Source organism: Pteropus vampyrus, unplaced genomic scaffold, assembly GCF_000151845.1.
Source record: "Pteropus vampyrus isolate Shadow unplaced genomic scaffold, Pvam_2.0 Scaffold27, whole genome shotgun sequence".
In the NCBI taxonomy this organism is placed as follows: domain Eukaryota; kingdom Metazoa; phylum Chordata; class Mammalia; order Chiroptera; family Pteropodidae; genus Pteropus; species Pteropus vampyrus.
Window position 1 is genome coordinate 6,641,500 of NW_011888808.1, and position 20,439 is coordinate 6,661,938.

The following is a 20,439-nucleotide window of genomic DNA, read 5'->3' on the forward strand; positions in this document are numbered from 1 at the left end:
TATATAAATTATATATTAATATATTAATTAATAAATCATAATTCTAAAAGCCATATGGTTAAATAATTGAAAACCAAACTTTTTACTTTGTTCTTCTACTTTCTTATATGCTATATTACTTCTTCAGTTCAATAAGGCCTATAAATTAAGTCCTTCCAGATTGTACCAAATTGAGATTCTTTAACAAGTGACATATAGACTTCATGCCTGTCAAAGCCATTTTTGGTGATCTAGTGGGGAACTGGAAGGTCAGGCCTACAGAAATGGGTCATTATTGGGACAATGTCTACCGATTCAACCTGAATTATGTAGTCTTAACCTCAACTGTATATTTAAAATTTTATAGCTTAAAGAATCTCAGAATCAAATAAACTGGTTATAGAGTTAAATAAATTTGGATATCAAAAAATTATGAGAAATTATACTGCATTAGGCATTATTTATTTATAGTACTCAAATATGCAAAATTTGTAAAATAAGATTTATTCTTAAAAATATGTTAATATTTAACCTATTTGATTTAAAATATGTGTGTTTTAAAAGAATTTGATGGAGGATTAAATTAAAAACCCTAACTTTTTTGAATATCTAATATTTAAAGATGCTGTGGTTATCCATAAAATGACAATCTCTTTAGTCACATTAGCACTTAAAATGTGATTGCTTCTTTCATGATTTGTTTCAGATCTTGTGCTTCCAGAGAGATTAATCCTATAAAGAGTAAAGATATTCGAAACCTTTGACAGTTCTGCTGAACTTGTTGTTTCTCCCTCTAGAGTTTTATAATAATACACTCAATTAGCTTCTTTGTCCCAGATTTCATGGAATAATTGTTAGAACTTTATCTGGTGCTTATGAATCAGAAATATTTATTCTGTTAGAGAATGTTTTCTAGATACTTTAATACTTTATATGCAAAGTAAAAAAAAATTAAATTGGAGCACAACTAATAGTTCCAATTTTTAATTGTTACTTCATATTTAAATCAAACATGTAAAATGCATAAGATTTTCTTATAATAATGTTTCTATTCATATCTTCTTATAATTTTGCTAACAATTTTCTGCATTATCTATGACCAATATATGTTACTAAGAAATTTGTGATTTGGGGGTTGATTTTATTATTTTCCGAGACATGATTTTACAAATATTATCCACATTCATTTGCAATACCAGGTATTTTATGAATTAAATTTAATGAAAATAGAGATTTAGGTGAAATATCACAATAGATATATACCTATGTTAACATCAAATTCTATCTGTATTTGCCATTCTTAAAAAAAAAAAAAAAATCAGCCAGTTAACGTTTAGTAACCTTCTGTAAATAAAGATTGGTTTTCAAAGCCTCTTTTTGGAAGCAAGATGCCAATTTTGTAAGCCATAAAGTTTAATAGGAGGTCTACTTATTAATAAATGAGAAGAGTTTAGGGACCAAGTCATGCCTAAAAGAGGAAGAGAAACATGGCCCCGTATAAAGGAAAATTTCTTATTTACAAAAATAGTCATATTAAAACATTTTTTAAAATTATTTTAAAGAGACAGACAAAAGAGCTACAAAAATATAAAAACATCTCTTTCATTGCTGGAAGAGATTACACTAACTTGTAAAGGAAGAATATTTTAAAACTTTTATAATTAACATCTATTTTTAATTAGTATCACTGTTGCTGTTAGGAAAAATGAAGACCTAGAGAGAGTTCAGAAAGAGATGAACTATCCCAGTGTAATTACCACAACTCCCAGCAGGGTATTCTCTCATCTGATTAACACCACAGCACGATCATCACTCTAGCACACAGCTAACTGCCATAATCATGAGGAAAATAACAGGGATGAGAAGACAAAAAAGAATGTTCCTAATGCTTAAAATTAAGAATCTAAACTTCTCTATGTTGCTATGAGTAAACTCATAATTCCAAATATTTCTAGAGAATCCAAACCATTAGTAACCTCAATTTTAAATAAATTTAAAAACACGTAATAAAATAAAACAGACTATCTGAAATGTTTTATTTCTCTCATCAAAGAAGTGTTTTATCTACCAGTTGACTATTCTGTTGTGGGTCATTTGCCCCTCGAATCAAGAAATGAATTGAAACAATTTTTTCAATAGATGATAATCATGAATATTATAAACTGCTCTGCAGAAGATTTGAGTTTTTCTACTGATGTACATTTATAAGATTTCACAGATATTTAAATATATATTAATGAAAGCACAAGTGGCATTTCTAATAGTCATAGTCACATTGCAATTAATGTTAAGCTCCAGATTAGTCTGATATTACTTGAAACTCCATTCCAGAAGATTGTCTTGTAAGTTATTATTTTTTCATTTTCATTTTTGTTTTTTGTGAAGTCTACCTTTTCTGGAATATTTTATGATTGAATAACTATATAGCATTTTTTTTCAAAGGTGATAAATTTTAATGATGTATTCCAGTAGTGTTAGCCAATATATTTAATGATAGGTGAGAAATAAGCATTGGCCAATTCGAATAGGTGCTCAACAAAACATAACAGACATTGCTCAGTCAACTGTACTGCTATGCATTAGCTGAGTTCTCTAAACTTTGGTTTAATTTTTCAATATTGATGCGAATGGAAGTAAAGCTATCTATTATATTACTACTAACATAATTTCATGTTATAGATAACAAATTTTATAAATAACATATTTACCAAACAAAAGCAAAATAGCACAAACTGCAATTCATGGATTTATTGATATTTCAGGAGTCCGTAGCCCCATAAACTCTGAGCAAGATGAGACCCCAATTGGATGGAATGTTGTTATTAACTGGTATATCAATTTCCTGAGGCTACTGTAACAAGGTACCACAAACTGTGTGACTTAAAACAACAAAATGTTATTCTCTCACAGTTCTGGAGGGTAGAAATCCAAAATCAAGTTGTTGACAAGGGGCATTCTCTCTGAAGGCTCTAGGGGAGAATCTGTGATTTGCTCTTATTTCTGGTGAGGGGCAATCTTTGATGTTCCTTGGATTGTAGCTGCATAATGCCGATCTCAGCCTCTATCATCACATGGTATTTTCTCCTTATGTCTCTCTTTGTGTCTCTTTTTATAAGGACATCAGTAATATTTGATTAAGAGCCCAACCTAATTCTAAATGACCTCATCTTTATGTAACTAATTGCATTTGCAATGACCCTAGTTCCAAACAAGATCTCATTCTGAGGTATTGGGGTTAGGAGTTCATCATATCATTTGGAAGACACAATTAAAGCCATAACAATGAGCTTACTAATAAAACTTTGCAAAATTTATATCTTTTAACTATCATAGACATCTTCAGAAGATTAATAATTCAACATGTGGAACTTCTAATTTAATATTTAATTAAGAAGACGATGCATTTAGAAAATATTAGCAATGATAGGAAATTGCATGCCAAAAGGCATAGGACATGAATTACTGTAAGGAATACTTTCTTCTTTACTACACTTCAAAGTAGCCTATCCAGGTCCTCAATCTTCCCATGGCTGCATAGCCTTTCCTGAATACATTGCTCCCTTTGCAGAGTAGCATAGCTAAATTTTTGAATCTAGCTTGACTACATACAGTTTTCATGGTAGGCCTTGTATGTTTCATGTTTATAAATGAATTGAAGGGAAATCTTTCCTAAAAGAGCAACTGGATCTCATGTGGGGTGGGAGAGTGAATTAAAAAATAATATTTTTCAGTCACTACAAGGGAAGATTATATATAAATGACATATAACATATATATGTATAAACATTATATATAAACATTAACAATGAGGAGAATTCTCATGAAGGAGAAAAAATTAGTATTAAGGACAAATTTTTAGATCCTAAGCCATTTAAAGTATTTGTCTAGGGAAAAAAATGTTAATATATATATATATATATTTAAAGATGCAGAAGTTAATGAGGATGCTGAGTCAAAAAAAATAAAAATAAAAAAACATAGAAAGAAGAATCATTAGGGAATAAAAAAAGTTAAAATGTGATATGAAAATGAAATTGAAGACAGATGTAAAAAGCTTTTTTTAAAAAAGAAAAGGCGATCTTGGTTATAAAGATGTTAAATTTTACCTAATTACTTTCTAAGAAAGACTAGATGCCATACTTGTTCCAGGCTATGTGACTAAGCTTTGTGATTATACAGTGCACATCAACTGCAATCAGCCATAAGAACTTTAATGAGAACTCTAGTTCACAGAAACAAGTAGTTTTTCAGAGGATGATGCAAATTTGAATAGAGGAAGTACAAACTACACAAAGCAATCATCTTAGAAATGAAGAATTTTGCAAAACATCAACAGGTGCAAATCATGCATGATGATATGGAATCACATTGAAATAATAAATTATCTTCTAAAGAGGAAAAATAACAATTTCTGTAATGATAAATTTTGTTTTGAAACAGATTTTCACTGAATCATTTTCATAATTACATACAGACTTTATTTCACTAAAAGAGGTCTTCAGCCATAGCTATGAACTTGGAGAACCTTTTAAAAATAACACATCCTAGGCTTTGCCCAAAAGTGTTCTGATGTAATAGATCAGAGTTCATCAAATTTAGAGCTTGATATTTCTTATTTATGTATTATTTTATAAAATCATATCTTTTCATTTTTTATATGAATAATTATATTGGGAACAATGGGTTCAGTTGTTCTGACACAATAAGAACCATCAAAATTTCAGTGATATACTGAAACGAAGTTTAATTCTCAGTCTTTCAGAGTTCAAAGTGAGTCTAGGCAAGTTTCCCATCAACTCTCCTTCATGTGGTGGCTTGTTGTTCTAAGATAAAGTGATCTGTTTATACTTCTGTCTTAATACGAGGTCTTAGAATCATTGGGGCAGAAGAAAAAATCATAGAGATGTTGAGTGACTTGTTCCCAAAGTCTCCCCAAATATTTCTGTGTACAGTTCATTGGTCAGGAGTATCATGGCTCTACCCAAGAATAATAGAACAGAATACATATATTAAGTCTACTTTTATTTCAGAAAATCTTTCTGGATTATAGTTTGAAATAGTAGTTTGAAATAGTTAGCCTCCCTACCCTGTCTTCCATCTGTACCACTTGTGCTCTGGTTCCTTATACTTTAATTTTTAAATCTCAGATTTACTATCTGGATTATTTTCTTGCCTTGATTCAATATTATTTATTAAGGGTTTTTTTTTTTTTTAATCTATTCTCTCTTGGGCCCTTTAAAATTTATCTTTATTTTTGATACGATTTTGTCTTTTACATATGTTTCTTTCATTTTCAATCAACTTTATTTTTTTAATTCTTATATATATGTTGTTAAATTTTATATTTTTATTCACACTGATATTTCATATTTCTAATATGTTTATTTAAGATATTTAGTTTAGTTTGCAATGGTATGTGTTTTCTTCAGCTTCATGGTTCATTTATTATTGAGACTTTCTACAAGCAGAAAATCTGACTTTTGCAATATCTGATTGTCTGTAGCAGTTTTGTATTGATGTTTTCTAACATTTTCTATCTGTATTTAGAGAGCAGGATTCCTAGATTGTGAATTCTTTCATCAGTCTCTTCTTCCTCTTCTGTGTATTTTATTGTATGATGTAAGAAGAAAGAGGGGGAAAAAATTGTGTTGACTTTTCTCTTTCATTTATGCATGAACTTTATTTCCCTCTCTTTATTTCCTTCACACTATCATTTCCAAGGTGTGTCATCTCTTCTCTGATTCTTCTCCAGAAGCACAGCTTTTCCAAAGCTGTCACTATGATGCCACACATTTTCAGGCTCTTGGTCCATACCCAGGTCTATGAATACTGCAAACTACCAATTCCCAGTCTGTGTTCAGTATGTTTACATTTATTATTTCACTTTTTCTTTCTGAGAATGACTTTGTGTATTTCCTCTAACTCCTCTGCTCCCATCTGTTCTTTGTCATGCAGTCTTTCCAGCATCCCCTCTTCAAGCTTTCTGTACCCACACTCTGAGAATGTGGTGGTTGATATTCACAGTCGTTTTTTTTTTTTTTTTTTTCTGTTGTCTTCTATTTAAAGATTATCTAAAGTTGTGGTGTTTCTGTCTTCTGGCAAGGTTGACAATATTTGTTGTTCTTGTTGACTTTATCATAGTTTCAGTAGCATAAGAAGGGGAATCGGAATCAGGCTGTTGCCATTGCTTTCCAAAGACAGATAACCTTCAACAGGAAAGTATCATTTTAAAAAATGATTGAATGTGGAGAAAAATTAAAATATTAATATATAGGCACTAGGGTCCAATGCAGTTATTAATGTTTAACACCAAATTTGGTCCTGAGCTTCTTACAATAGAAAATTTAGTCAATTAAATGATTTTTTGTCATTTACTAGGAAAAACAGTACATTTCATATCTCAGACGAAAAAATATAGCTTTCCTAATACCTAAATCTGAAAGAAATTTCTTATAGAATTCTTAGGCTTCACTAAATAACAAAATAAATAATCTCTAGGGCAACTCTTTTTTTATATTATTTATGTTAATTGAGATTATTTAGAGGATATAATTAGAGTAATATTTTTTTAAAGTATCCAGCATAAAGTTAATACATTTGAAAACTTATAAAGTGTTAGCTACAATGATCTATTATTAGCTCTAAGATTTATATAATTATATAATTTGTATTCTGGGACCTCCTGGCCTTTGACAGGCTTGTGAGGGGCCACATCTAGATCTTTAGAGAAGAGTCTTTTTAGAACAGCCCATCAGTATAATCCTAAGAGCATCATCACAGGGAAAGGTTTCAGGTTGAGTAGGTGAACCAAGTAAGCAAGTGATGACCTGTACATTCTTCATCTTTTAGATGGCAGATTTTTTTTTTTCTTTTAGACTTGGATGATTTATTTAAGTCTATATCCGTACATATTAATTTATGTGTAAAGTCATCTTGCAACCACAAAGATCCAGTTTTTGGCATATCTTTATCCTAAATGTTATTAAGGGGCATAAAACCAAAGTATAATTCATGCAAAACTATTATTTCAAGGAACAAATAAATATATTTTAAATATTTTGGATTTAATGTAACATCAAAACTTAAAATTATATCCCAAAGTGTTTTTTGAGTATGGTCTTTGCAAAAAAAAAAATTAATAATTTTATTAATTTAATGCACATGTGCAAACCAAAACACATAATCATTAAACGTATAAAAGAGAACATAGAAGAAAGTAAATAATTACTAACAAACCAAAACAAAAATCACAAGGTATAATTTGGTGCACAAACTTTAGAGATTTAGTTTCTTAAATAAAAATATATACTAATAGAAATTTGGATATATATATTACTTGTGTTGTTATGCCATATGTGAACTTGCAAACTCCATATTTTCTATTAAATGGATTGTTTATTTATCAGTAAGAACACGTCCAACTGGAATGGGTTAACTAGAGGCCTGGAGTGGAGAGCTATTCATTTTGGACTCACGGTGCTAAGACTGGATCTGACATCAGCCTGGAGTTGGCTACTACAGTTTAGTTGCTAAGTGAGTTAGAGGTATTAGAGAGAAAAATTACTCTGAAAAATGATATAAATAGGGAATTGATGTTAAGGAGATAGAGAATAAAGATGACCGAAAGCACTATACCCAAAACTAGTAAGTATAAGAATGAAATCAAATATATTTTTTCTTCTCTTCATTTTAGAGTAAAATATGACATATATGATATTTAGATACAAATTAAACTTTTTAAAATATGCTGATTTCCTACCCTGAAGAAAACATTTCAGTAGAAGATGGGTTTCATAATTGCTTTTTTTTTTTTATTTTTACATTGATAGACTGATATCTAAGAAATATTAGTTGTAAATTGAGATTCAATTATTTTGAAGCATATTTACTATACAAATTATTTCAATAAATGATCACTATATAATTTACTTACACAGGTTATTTCACTTTTGTTAGTTTAAGTTTAAAATAAATTTAATAATTATTTAATAGTTTGATTTTCAGACTATTTTCAAATAACAATTTATAAGCAGAAAATATAGTTAGAAGATGTTAAAATTCATCATGCTATGAAGCATTTAACGTTGGTATCAATATATATTTTTTCATCTCAATTTTTCAAAGTATTTATAGAATTGTAAATTAACTAAATCTTAATTACATCAGAAACTTTTGTATTTGAGTCACTGTGTTTACATGAACCAATCAAAAATTTTAGAAAAAAATTGTAGTCTGTTTTCTAAAAATTACTTAAACCAACTCATAAATATCTAAGCTTTCACTTTTTAATGTGCCAATCTTACCGCATTCATGAGAATCACGTTAAAACACTGGAGTATTTGTGTATTTGTCTACAAATATTTGTTTTGTGGTCTAAATTTGTTTAGATAGATGTGATGAGAATCAAATTATTTCAGATCCCAGCTATGCACAAAAAAGAGTTCAGTGCCGGGAGCAATTAAAAAAAAACTGCTCTCTTGCTCTGTACTGTCATCCCACACATTGACAAGCCTTTGAAATAAATAATAAGATTCCTCACACATAATTAGCCAGAATAAACTTATAAAAAAATTAAATAAACTGTGTTCTGCTTAAAGACATGATCATCGATCTATAATTCACTCCATCACTACTGATTTGTAAATGTAATGAGTTAGTCAAATCATCCCATCCTCCCACACTGTTCTTAAGGGACAATGAAAATGGTCTCGAACACATATAAATCTTTTTAAATATGGTTTCTTGAGCTTGATTAGTTCAATCACAAAAAAAGAATGAAAGGAAGGAAAAGGTTTATAAGGCCTCAATGAGATTTTCTAAAAATAGTATTTAAAACATTTAAACCAAATTTTATATATAGTGACTTTCTAAAACAAAGTTTTAATGTTTGAACAAAGTTCAATAATTTAATGAACAAAGTTTAATAATTTATTATTAATCAAGGTTGCATATGAAGGATATATATATATATATATATATTTTAATGGAGTGGTTATGACTATTGGCTAGTTGGGAATAATGTCTACTATATTTTGAAGACTCCAATCCAACCCAGGAAAAATCCTTCTTTAATCAGATAGCCATCCAAAGCTGTAAAGTGTGCTGTACATTGTTCTTTTGATTTTATGTAACTAGCCATGTTCATATAATGTATAATATATACCTGTTCATATAATGTATAATATATACCTCCATTCTCTCTTTCTCTCTATAGATAGATAGATAGATAGATAGATAGATAGATAGATAGATAGATATAGATATATAGATATACACATACATATAGATATACACATACATATATATGTATAAAACATATATTCCTATGCATTGATTTTACACATATATGTGTGTAAGTGTATATCTATATCTACAGATCTATCTACTATCGTCTATCTTGTAGACTGGTAGCCCATGCTATTTTTCATAAGAAATGATATGTGAGAAACCACCCCAAAACTTACTGCTTAAAGTAAGCATAATTTATTGTCATATACCTGTAAATTAGTTGACTATTGACAGAACTCGATTGGATTTAGTTGGGTGGTCTATTGAGCTTGACTAGGCTTGCTCGCCCTACTGGGATCAGGCGTGATTTTGTTCCATGTGTCTCTCATCCATGTTCTGGGTAGAGTAAACCGGCTTTGAAATGGTTTTCTCATAGAAACGGCGGCATAAGAGGAAAAGTGGTAACAGGTGAGGGGCAGCGTGGCCTGTCATCATGTCTACTTAATTCTAATGACCAAATTATGTTACACAGTTGAACCCAAAGTCAAGGGCATTTTATCACTTAATATAAAATACTGTAAGGTCAAAAAGCATAGGTAGTAGTTTCAAGTGTGTGGAGAATTGTGATATGTAATGCAGTTTGATTGACTTCAAATGACTGGTTAATAAAGAGGCATAAAAATCCAAGATGCTTTTATCCTCTTTGCCTTCTCAGTCTTTTTAAAGTTCATTATGTCAGCTAATGTTAATTCAGTTTTAATTTCCTCAACATTCACAATCAGGCAAGTTCATACTTATAACTGAGATTAAAAGTTAATATTTTTAAGAAAAACATATTAAGAAAGTGAAATGCATCTGCTTGGGAGAGTGCCTCTGATATCTTAATGTTCATAGTAACAGTTATTAACAGTGAACACTATATATGGCAAGAAAGCCTACAGTCACATTATCTTATTTAATTCATCAAGTGCTGATTTTATTACTGTATTACCCAATTATTCGATTGGGAAATAAGGTGAAAAGAAGGTTAAACAAAGTCGACTAGGTTACATGGTTGAGAATCACTGACTTATTTGAAACCCATAACTGTTTGATGTCAAAAGCCCATGCTTTAACTGCAAGGAGGCACCTACTCCCATAAACAAAGAAACAGACATTGTCAAATACATACCTACAGTGAGGTTCCTTGTATAACACATGAGTTTGGAGACTTCCAGACTACATTTAGATTTTAGCTCTAATTATTAATAGCAGGATAACTTTGGAAAATTCCCTAAGATGTTTGAATTTCCTCATGTGCTAATGAGAATAATAGTAGTATCTATATCTTAGGGATTCCTTAGGAACACATTAGATGCTTGTAAAATATTTAGCAGAGTTCATGACATGTAGTGAGATAAAATAAGCTAATTACTATTATTAGTGTTATTATACTAGATTTCAGGAAGCATATTTCAAAACTAAGCAATTCATTAAAGAGAAAAGCTAACATTTAATGGAATGTACAAATTTCAATTAATGTTTAATTTAATTTAATTTAATGTTTAATTTAATGATATGATGATTATTTACTCTTTTCTCTCCTGATTTTTTTTAAATTTTATTTTCTAAAAATGCAACTCTTACTTCATGAAACTTCTCTTTACTCTTTTAGTCATGTTTTCCAAGTGACCCTCTCCTTTCCAGAGTCCAGGATAAGATTTTGTGGGTTCTGCCTCAGGATTTTTATGTAGTTTCTAGGGGAAGAAAACATGCACGTCTGACAATGCAGTTGGGAGGAAAAAGTAATCTCAGAGTTGCAGGTGGTCGGGGAGAGGGGAAGGAAGGTGAGGGAGGGGATGTAGTGAAACAGTACTATGGGGACCAGAGAAAGGGAGAGAGAGAGACAGGAAGGGTGGTCATGACATTGAGTATCAGCATCTAGTCCCTCTTCATGACCAGATGTACCTCTCTATTTTCCATATTAAAAAAAAAAAAAAAAAACTTATAAATTTATCTTTACCAAAAACAAAGTTGAGTTTTAATTTCTGGAACACAAGCAATTCTAACTGAAATATAGATCATTTTCTTAATCTAGAGCCCTAAGTATTTAAAATATTAAACATGTGGGAAGAGAATGAAGACCCAACAAAGGAGACAGAAACATCAACCAGTGAGTTAGGAGAAAAAAGCAAAGATGTGATAGCCCTAGAAGCCAAGTCAACAAGGAGAAGGGAGTGATAACCATGTTAACCACATCTGACAGAGCAACTAAAAGAAAGAATGAGAACCGATTATTAGATTTAACAACATGGCAGTCATTGTTGACCTGAATTAGACTTCACAGCATAAAACAACACACTTTTTAAAAAATTGAATTTTGCAGATTCTGTAGATCAGGAGTCTATGCACGACTGCCTTAGGTTCTTTGGTACAGGACATTGTCTGAAAAACATAATCAAAAGGTCAGCTGGCTCTCATCTGAACTGCGAAAAGATTCTTTTCCAACTTTGTGTGGTTGTTGGCAGAAGTCAATTCCTCATGGCCGTTAGAGTATTGGTTTCTTACTGCTGGCTAGAAGTTGCCCTCAGTTACTTGTTAGCTAAAGTCACCCCCCAGTTCCATGACATGAGTGCCTCTTCAATGTGGCTACTTGCTTTATCGAAGCCATCAAGAGAAAGTCTCTCAGCAAGAAGCTTATGAGAGATTATTACATACTCACTTGAACATATACAATCCTTCACCTTCGTCATAATGTAATGGTCAAAGAACAGTCACAGTTCCAACTCACACTGAAGGGGAAGAGATTATACCGGGAATAAATATTAGGAGGCAGGGATGATGAGGGTCTAGCACAACAATAGCAATTAGCAGTAGGGGAGATCGGAATAAATTTAAAAGGATATTGGAGAGGAGATGGAAACAATAGGAACTGTTAATAATTTCAAGGAGTTTTGGGGCAAATGAAAGGAAAAAATAGTGTTTAATGTAATAAAACAAGTGAGATAAAAAAACATTATTACCTTTTATTGATGAAAGACTGTGTGGTAATAAAAATATTTCAAGAGAGAGGAAAGATTTGATTATGTAGAAGGGAGAAAGATGACTTACTGAAGTGACATTCTTGAAGAGATGAGAGGAGGGGAATGAAAGGGTTAATTTTAGATAGAAGCAAATGTATTCCAGCTATGGCATTTGGCAATAATGCAGAGTATGCTTATGCAGATGTTATCAGGTGAGAGTATTTTGTATAGAGGTCCTGCAGAAGGCTCTCTCTGATATTTTCTAATGACTCTAATATTCTCAAAGTATATGAAGTGAAGTCATCATCTCACCAAAATCATCAGGTTGAAAATGCTCCATGCATTATTGATGGTTTCAGAAGAGAGGGGTTAGTGTGAGGTGAGAAAAGTAGCAGGTGAATATCTTAGAGACTGTATTAGTTTACTAGGGCTGTTAAAACAGAGTACCAATATATGTGTGGCTTAAAGAACAGAAATATATTGTCTCCAGTTCTGGATGTTAGAAGTCCAAAGTCAAGAGGTAAACATAATTCCTTCTGGAGCTCTGAGAGAAGAACCTCTTCCATACCTCTCTACCTGCTTTGTAGGTACTTGTCTTCTCCCTGTGTGTTTGTATGGCATCTTCCCTCTGTGCGTGTCTCTGTATCCAAATTTTCCTTCTTTATAAGAACATCAGTTGTATTGGATTAGGGCCTTCTCTAATGCCCTCATTTTAACTTAATGACCTCTGGATATGCCTATATCCAAATAAGGTCACTTTCTGAGGTAATAGGGTTTATGTCTTCAGCATTATAAATTTGGGGTAGGGGGCAAATTCAACCCATAACAGAAACCTATGGTTTTATTTTTTGGCATCATTAATAATTCCTCTGATTTATAGGGTCATCAGTTTAAAGTTTAGCCAGATCATGAATTAGTGTACCTATTTTTTTTTTTTTTTACCAGCAATGTTCAGCTGTATGGGTGCAGATGAGAGGAAACAAATGACTGGAATTAGGTAAGGCTACAGTTTTTCCAAGTAAGTCTGATTATTTAAAAAAGGACAAAAGTCTACCAGGCACCTTCTTGTAGTCCTCATCTTTCGATATCTAAAACTTCCAATTTTGGCCACATTATTTATTTGGGCCAATAATATTTTAGTGAAAGTGATATATTTCACTTAGAAGCAGAAACTTTTATAACTATCACAGTGAAATGTTATATTTCCTCTCTCTGTGTCATGATGGGCAAGGTTAAAATGTAGCTTGGCCCTAGTTTGATGGAGGAGAAGTAAGTCAACTCCTTATATACATATATTGTATATAATATTTAAATCTTTGTTTTGAGACATCACTAATATCTGAGAGTCATTTGTTATCACAAAATGATTTAGCCCAAAATGACTGATATATTAAGATATGATGCAAAGGAATGTTTATAATTAGAGATTCATGAAGGCAGAGATGTTTTTATCTTTGTTTGCTAATATATTCAAAGCACTTAAAATAGTGCCTAGCACATGATAGTTACTTACTATATATCTTTCAAGTCAATTAATGGCCATTGGATTAAAGCGAAGGAATGATGAATATAAGACATCAAGTAAAAGAGGGACAATGATAAGTTGGTAAGATCAACAGAATAGAGGTTTTAATGAATTTAGTTTTGTTTGGGTCAGGGAAATAGAGTGAATTTGAGAAAAGAAGTTGTGTTAAAAAAAATAGGATTCACGAAACAGAAATCACAGAGATGTTGGATTTATCGGTAACCACAAGATTTAGACTGAAAGAAAACGATTAGAGCTGAGATGAAGACAAGAATTTTGGAGAAATGGTATTCAAGGATCTGAAGTGCCAAGTGTTTAAGAAACATCTAGATGTTTAGTGGAATCACAGACAATTAAGGCAGGAATAGAACTGGAATCAATGTTAAAATCACTGTACTATGAGGGAATAGGGAAATAAACCAGGAGATCGTAGATGTTGATGACAATGAGGATTAGTGAGTTATAGAATCTGAAGTGTCTGAGAATCAAAGCCAAGTGTCTTTAGGAAGAAGAATGGCCTCAAACCAAGAATAAAATGTAAATATCAAAGCTCACTTGTATGAGAGATTTGGGAATAAAGATAGCAGTTGAGAGGCCCGCAGTGGAAACTATGTATCCTCAGGGGAGACCCATGTTTCCTTAGAAAAATAATTTGAAGACAATGACTAGGGAAGAAGTTTATATCAGAATGTAAAATAAGTCCACAGGCACAGAATAAGGCTATCAAGAACTCAGATGATAGGATAAATGAAAGAAAGAAGGAATTGCAGAACTTTAAAGGACATTGGATTTGGGGAACAGGAGGAATGACTGAGTCTGAGGATTCTCGTGGTTACTATGAACAAGAATGAAGGACAGAATGGAGTTGATACTAGTGGGAACATGCCACACCTAGTCAGTTATTCTTCTCCCCAAAGATGAAAGGCTGAGCTTGGAATATGAGAATAAATATGCTTTATTCCCACGTACAACCTCTTTTCTCACCCTTATTTTTTTCCTCTGCCAGAAGAATAAATTTGATAGAAAACAGGATAAGTTTTGTTTTGTTTTTGCATGGGAAGAAAGATTCTATCTTAAAGCCAGCCTCACAGGTATCTGTAAGTGAATGAGGTTGGTGGCAATATGATGTGTTCTCTCATTAATTTCACCACAGAAATTAGAAAACCCACCCAAAGACATTTTATTTGCCTTTTCCAAATATTTGGCTTCACATGCTGCCATAGTGGTTATGTCTTCCACCACCTATAATTGAGCACATAGGAGCAATAAATAGCTTCCATCCCTAAGCAATGACATTGTTCATCCTTTGGGTAATTTTTTTTTTTTTTTATGAGGACTGTTGGGCATGGAGGAAAATTGATATAAAAATAAGATACATGACCATTAGATATTAATAAATTGCCACCAAGAAACTTATTTTCATTTTTGTAACAAGCTTAAAGATCAACACAGAGAGAGATGGAAGAATATAAATATTCACCAGATTTCAAGTATAGGATGTCTACATGTGTGTGTGTGTGTGTGTGTATTTATGTGGTATCTTGATTAATGAATCTTTAGATAGGTGAATTTGTATGAAAATAGGAAAGACAAACAACAAATGCCTTTTTTTTTTAAATACTGTAGAAGCCTTAAAAATTTTTACTAGCTTTTCTCAGACACATTGAGTAGGATATGGTGAGCATAAAAACCTAATCTACAGAGAGTAGGTTAGCTCTTTCATCATGCATCTGTACATTAAGAACTAAAAATATAGTAAATATTTAATCTGTAATTGTCTTCTTTGATATGACATATACTTCCATCTCTATTGCACTGTATAAACATACACCCGTGAAAGTTCATTTGTGTGCAAACATATCCACACATGTAGTTCTCCTGAAAAATTTCCCTCCTGAAAAATATTTGATCATTCCCTGGAACTGTTGATTACTCAAGTGCCTTTATCCGAAACACACGAATAAAGGGAGCAATATACATGGGCTGCTTAAAGACCTGCGTCTGAATTTCCCAGCTATCAGTAACAAGTTGTCACTTTATCCAGCTTAAATACAGACAATATTATGTGGCCAATCCTGTCTTTAGAGCAATTTTTTTTTAATTTGGTTTTATTCATTTTTTAATTAATAGACTTTATTTTTAGAACAGTTTTAGATTTTTAAAAAATGAGTGGATAATAAACAGTTCCCATATGCACCCTATTCCAACAATGACACATAATTTGCCCTATTATTAAAACTTTACATTAAGAAATTGTCGGAAGCCAGCCAACCAAGTCAAACCGGACACCTGAATGGGGCAGCGGGGACTGAGAAAAAAGAGAAGACAGACAGGGTGCAGGAGGGAGAGCAGATCTCACAACTGTCTCTCCGAGTTTATTTCTTATGCTTCTTTTTATACATAATCTGTTCCTTTGGGTATCCCAAGATAACATAATTAAAGTAACATCCTGAAGATCAAGGTACAATCGACACTTCCTTTGACACTCCCTTTATCTATACTTAATCTTCTTCTTCCTGGAATTCCACAGAACCAGCCTTTTCCTTTTTATGCAAGCAGGCCTCCCGAGATAAACCATGCACTCTTTTGAATTTGGGGAGCTTCAGCTCCCTACAAGAAATAATATTGGAACCAATGCTAAAAATCATTGCCCTGTGGAGAAGAATAGGGGAAATGAACCAGTGTCAGCACCAATAGGGGTTAGTGGGTCAGAGAATCTGATAATAAGTACGAGAATCAAAGTCAAGAGTCTTTAGGTAGGAGAATGGTCTCAAACCAAGAATAAAATGCAGGGAAAATAGCCAAGCTCACTTAGACTATAGCAGCTGAGAGGCCAGCAGTGGAAATTTATTATAATTAATAAACTAATATTGGCACTTTTTTTATTCAATAGAGCTATAGTTTACATTAAGGTTCAGGCTTTGTTTTGTACATAAGTATGGACTTTGACAAATGCATAATGTCATGTATATACCATTAGAGTATCATAAAGAATAGTTTTATTGCCCCCAAAGAGTCCTGTTCTTTACCTATTCATCCTTCTGCCTCTCCATCCCACCCTTCTGGCAGCCATTGATTAGAGCAACCATTGATTAATTGACTCTCTGTATAATTTTACCTTTTCCACAATGTGTATAGTTGGAATCATGCAACACATGGCTTTTTCAGAGTGGCTTCTTTCACTTAGCAATATTCACTTAAGTTTCCTTCAGGACTTTTTGCACCTTGATAGCTCATTTCTTTTTATTGCTGAATAGCATTGTATTGTACAGATGTACCACATTCTGTTTATCCATGCAGCTATTATTTTATTTTATTTTTTTAGATGAGGCAACCCTTGGTTGACCTCACAAATTGCAAGGAACTTGTCAGCTTACAATCCCTTCTTTTTTTTTTTAATTTTATGTTTTATGCCTACAGCACCTGGTCTTCCTAGGCGGTCTCCCATCCAAGTACTAACCAGGCTCAACCCTGCTTAACTTCCGAGATCAGATGGGATCGGGCGTGTTCAGGGTGGTATGGCCGTAGACTATTCTTGCAGCTATTACACTTCTTGATCTCTTCCAATTTTTTTATGATTACAAATAAAACTGCTATAAATGTTCACATGTGGGTTTTGTGTAAAACTTAAGAGCAAATTTAAGGAGCTGCGGCAGTCGCACATATCTAATATCTCTTTATCTTGCTATCTTGCCTCTTACATCCATATTTTATAATCCTCTAACAACAACAACAAAAAACCCCTACATGTCTGTAAGACTATATCACATGCCCTTCTAGCCACAAACTTATATTCCTAATCCTGCTAATGCATTTATTTGAGTTTTTAAATGTAGATTGCTTTCTGAAAGCCATGCTCTGCAAGACTTACTGGACTCCCCAAATTGATGAAATTTTATTAATTCTCTGTATATTTCTCATTCAAACACAAATTAAATATATGTAAGTGTAAATACTTTAAGTTCTTATCCTTTCTTAATAAATAACTCTAATGGAATATCTTAAAGTAGTCTTCTATATGGGCAAATATGAAGATTAAATGAGCTCTATTATTTCATTTTTGGTTCATAAAAGAAACAGGCATATTAGGAACACTAGTTATTCAGCTATTATCAAATTTTTCACTACATTCGATTGTCATCTTCAATAACTTCTGGCTATGTCAAAAGTCTCTTTTCTGAATGAATGGTATCAGAATAGGTGAAACATATTGGTTAATGAATCTTGAGCAGACATGAATTCTTGTAAAAAGAGCATACAGGAAACTCAAAAAATACATTCAGTATTATATACCAGAAAGCTCAAATGACCACACTCAAGTCAGAGAACTCTAGAATAATTTCACTGGATTCGGTGATTTTTTTGAAGGAATCACAATAATTATATCTATACTACCCTAATAAATTGTTTTCCTCTGGTGCCTTTGTTCCTCTTCAACTTATTGCCCTTACTATAGATGGAGTAATCTTACCAATGTTAAATAACTTCATGACTTGAGTTGATGCATTTTTATTTAAAATTTGGAATAAAATAGCTTACTCATTTTTTATTAAAATATAAATTTTAAAAATTCTTCATTAGTAATGAATTCCTTATGTATAGAAATAGTTCTCATTTATGGTGTTCCTAATATGCCATATGGTTGTACTTTATTATAATACATTTAAAATTATAATCTGTTCTCTTTATGTAGAAAATATTTTCTGGAAAATAAATCTGGATTATACTATCTAGTCCATAAATTATTCAAGTAAAAATATAAATTTATGGAGCTACACTAATTAATTGGGTAGTTTTATTAGCAAAATAATGATCTATATACTAATTTCCAGAATCTATAAATATGATACCTTATATAGCAAACAAACAAAAAGCAACAAAAAAGTAACTTTGCAGATGGGAATAAGTTTACAGATCTTTAAAATAGGAAAGACAATTTGGTGGACCAATCTGAAGAGTAAGAGAGCCAAAGATGAAGAAGAGCCTGGATAGTTTCGAGGGGCAACAAAGACTCAAACCCTGTTGCTGGTTTTGAAGATAGAATAGGGGGCTGTCAGGTGACAGCCAGCAAGAAAATGAAGACTTCAATTCTACAACCATAGTCAACTGAATTCCAGAAAAAAAAAAAATTATAAAGGATCAAGGAAACATATTTTCTCCAGTGCGCAGAAAGAAATGCAGTCCACTTGACATGCTAATTTTAGCTATGTGAGACCCATGTTGGACTTCTGACTCAGAGGAGGATAATATAGCAAATTTGGGTCGTTTTAGGTCACTAAATTTGTGATGATTTTTTGTAGCAACATTAGAAAATTAATACAACTCACTTAGCCAATATTGATAAACTATTCATTGCAAAACTGAAAATAACAATGTAAACTGTTCTTCCTCTTGCAAATGAAAAGTCAAGTTAACATAACCTCTCTGGACCTCACTTTTCATATCTCTGGCTATGAATATAAAAATACTTAAGCCTAATGCACTCAATAAAATACAGGGCCCATAGTAGACTTTCAAAAAAACTTACTTATTGTTATAAGTGCTTATTAATAGTTTTCCAAATGCCTGACATTATACTCGGCACTGTCAATTTAAAGTAATTCAGTACATCACTATTTGATTTGTGTGATAAAATAATAATTCTATTTTTGTAGCTATGTTTATAATTTAAGTTGATCTGTAGAGTTCACTGTTGTTTTTTCCTTCTGAAACTTATAGTATGTTACAATGATAAATTATCATTTTTTAAAAAAATCTGAGAAAAGAGTCTGTCATCAAGATTCTTTAATAACTTGGAAGAACTCTCTAAAAATGTTCAGTGTTTGATATGTTTTTGAATAATTTTGATAACTTATTCTTTAAATGCAATAATTATTCATATTTTAAATTCTATGAGATTTTGCATTTTCTAGAATATTAAACATGTAAGCTTTCAAAATTAATTTTATCATTTGATATAATTTTGAGGAGATGGATTTTACCTAACATGTAAGCTAATGAATCAGCCTGTCAAAGTTCCAGAAGACAAGAAACTCCTGAGTCAAAGACAAACAATTTTATTATTCTCAGCACAGCCAATACTAGGAGTGACAGGAACTTGTGCAAGTTTCCTTTGCCCTCAAGGTCCATGAGCTTACACTGAGGGTCAGATGAAGACTACATGAGCAGTACGTTGTGCATGAAGGGATGTTTGCACACCGGGATCTTGAGCTTAGGGAATCTTTTATTTTTATGGTAAACGATTCAACTTTTTGTCCAGACAGAGACATTATCTCAGCTTTCAAGATTTCTAGTTGCACAAACATCTGGAGAAAGAAATGGCCTGGATGAAAAAGCCTTACAATCTCAACACTCTCAGGTGTGTAGGAGTGTATGGAGCCCTGAGCAAATTGCCTCCCAATAACAATAGTTCATTAAGTCAATATATACGCATGTAGTTTTGTTTAAATCTACTTTCGCGTCCTCTTATTTTTAATACAACTAGGTCATCTATATTTTTTTCATTCAATTTTCCAAATAGTGTCCCAATTTAATAATCTTTACAAATCAGCAATTTGGGGTTTTAATAATTAAAACTAATATTTTATTCATTATAATTATTATTACAATTTCTATTTTGTTATTTCTTTAGTTTTTACTTTACTGATCCTGCTTCCCTCCTGCTTAAAAATTTTTTTATTGCCTTCAAAGTACACTTAAACTGGA

The 20,439-nt window shown here is 31.9% G+C and overlaps 1 non-coding gene across 1 annotated transcript; it reads right to left on the reverse strand.

Moving 5' to 3' along the window:
• Positions 1–17,145: 17,145 nt before the first annotated feature.
• LOC111737463 lies at positions 17,146–17,264 on the reverse strand. The gene has a single exon (XR_002779448.1). It is a non-coding gene; the product is annotated as a 5S ribosomal RNA (ribosomal RNA).
• Between the last annotated feature and the right edge of the window lie 3,175 nt (positions 17,265–20,439).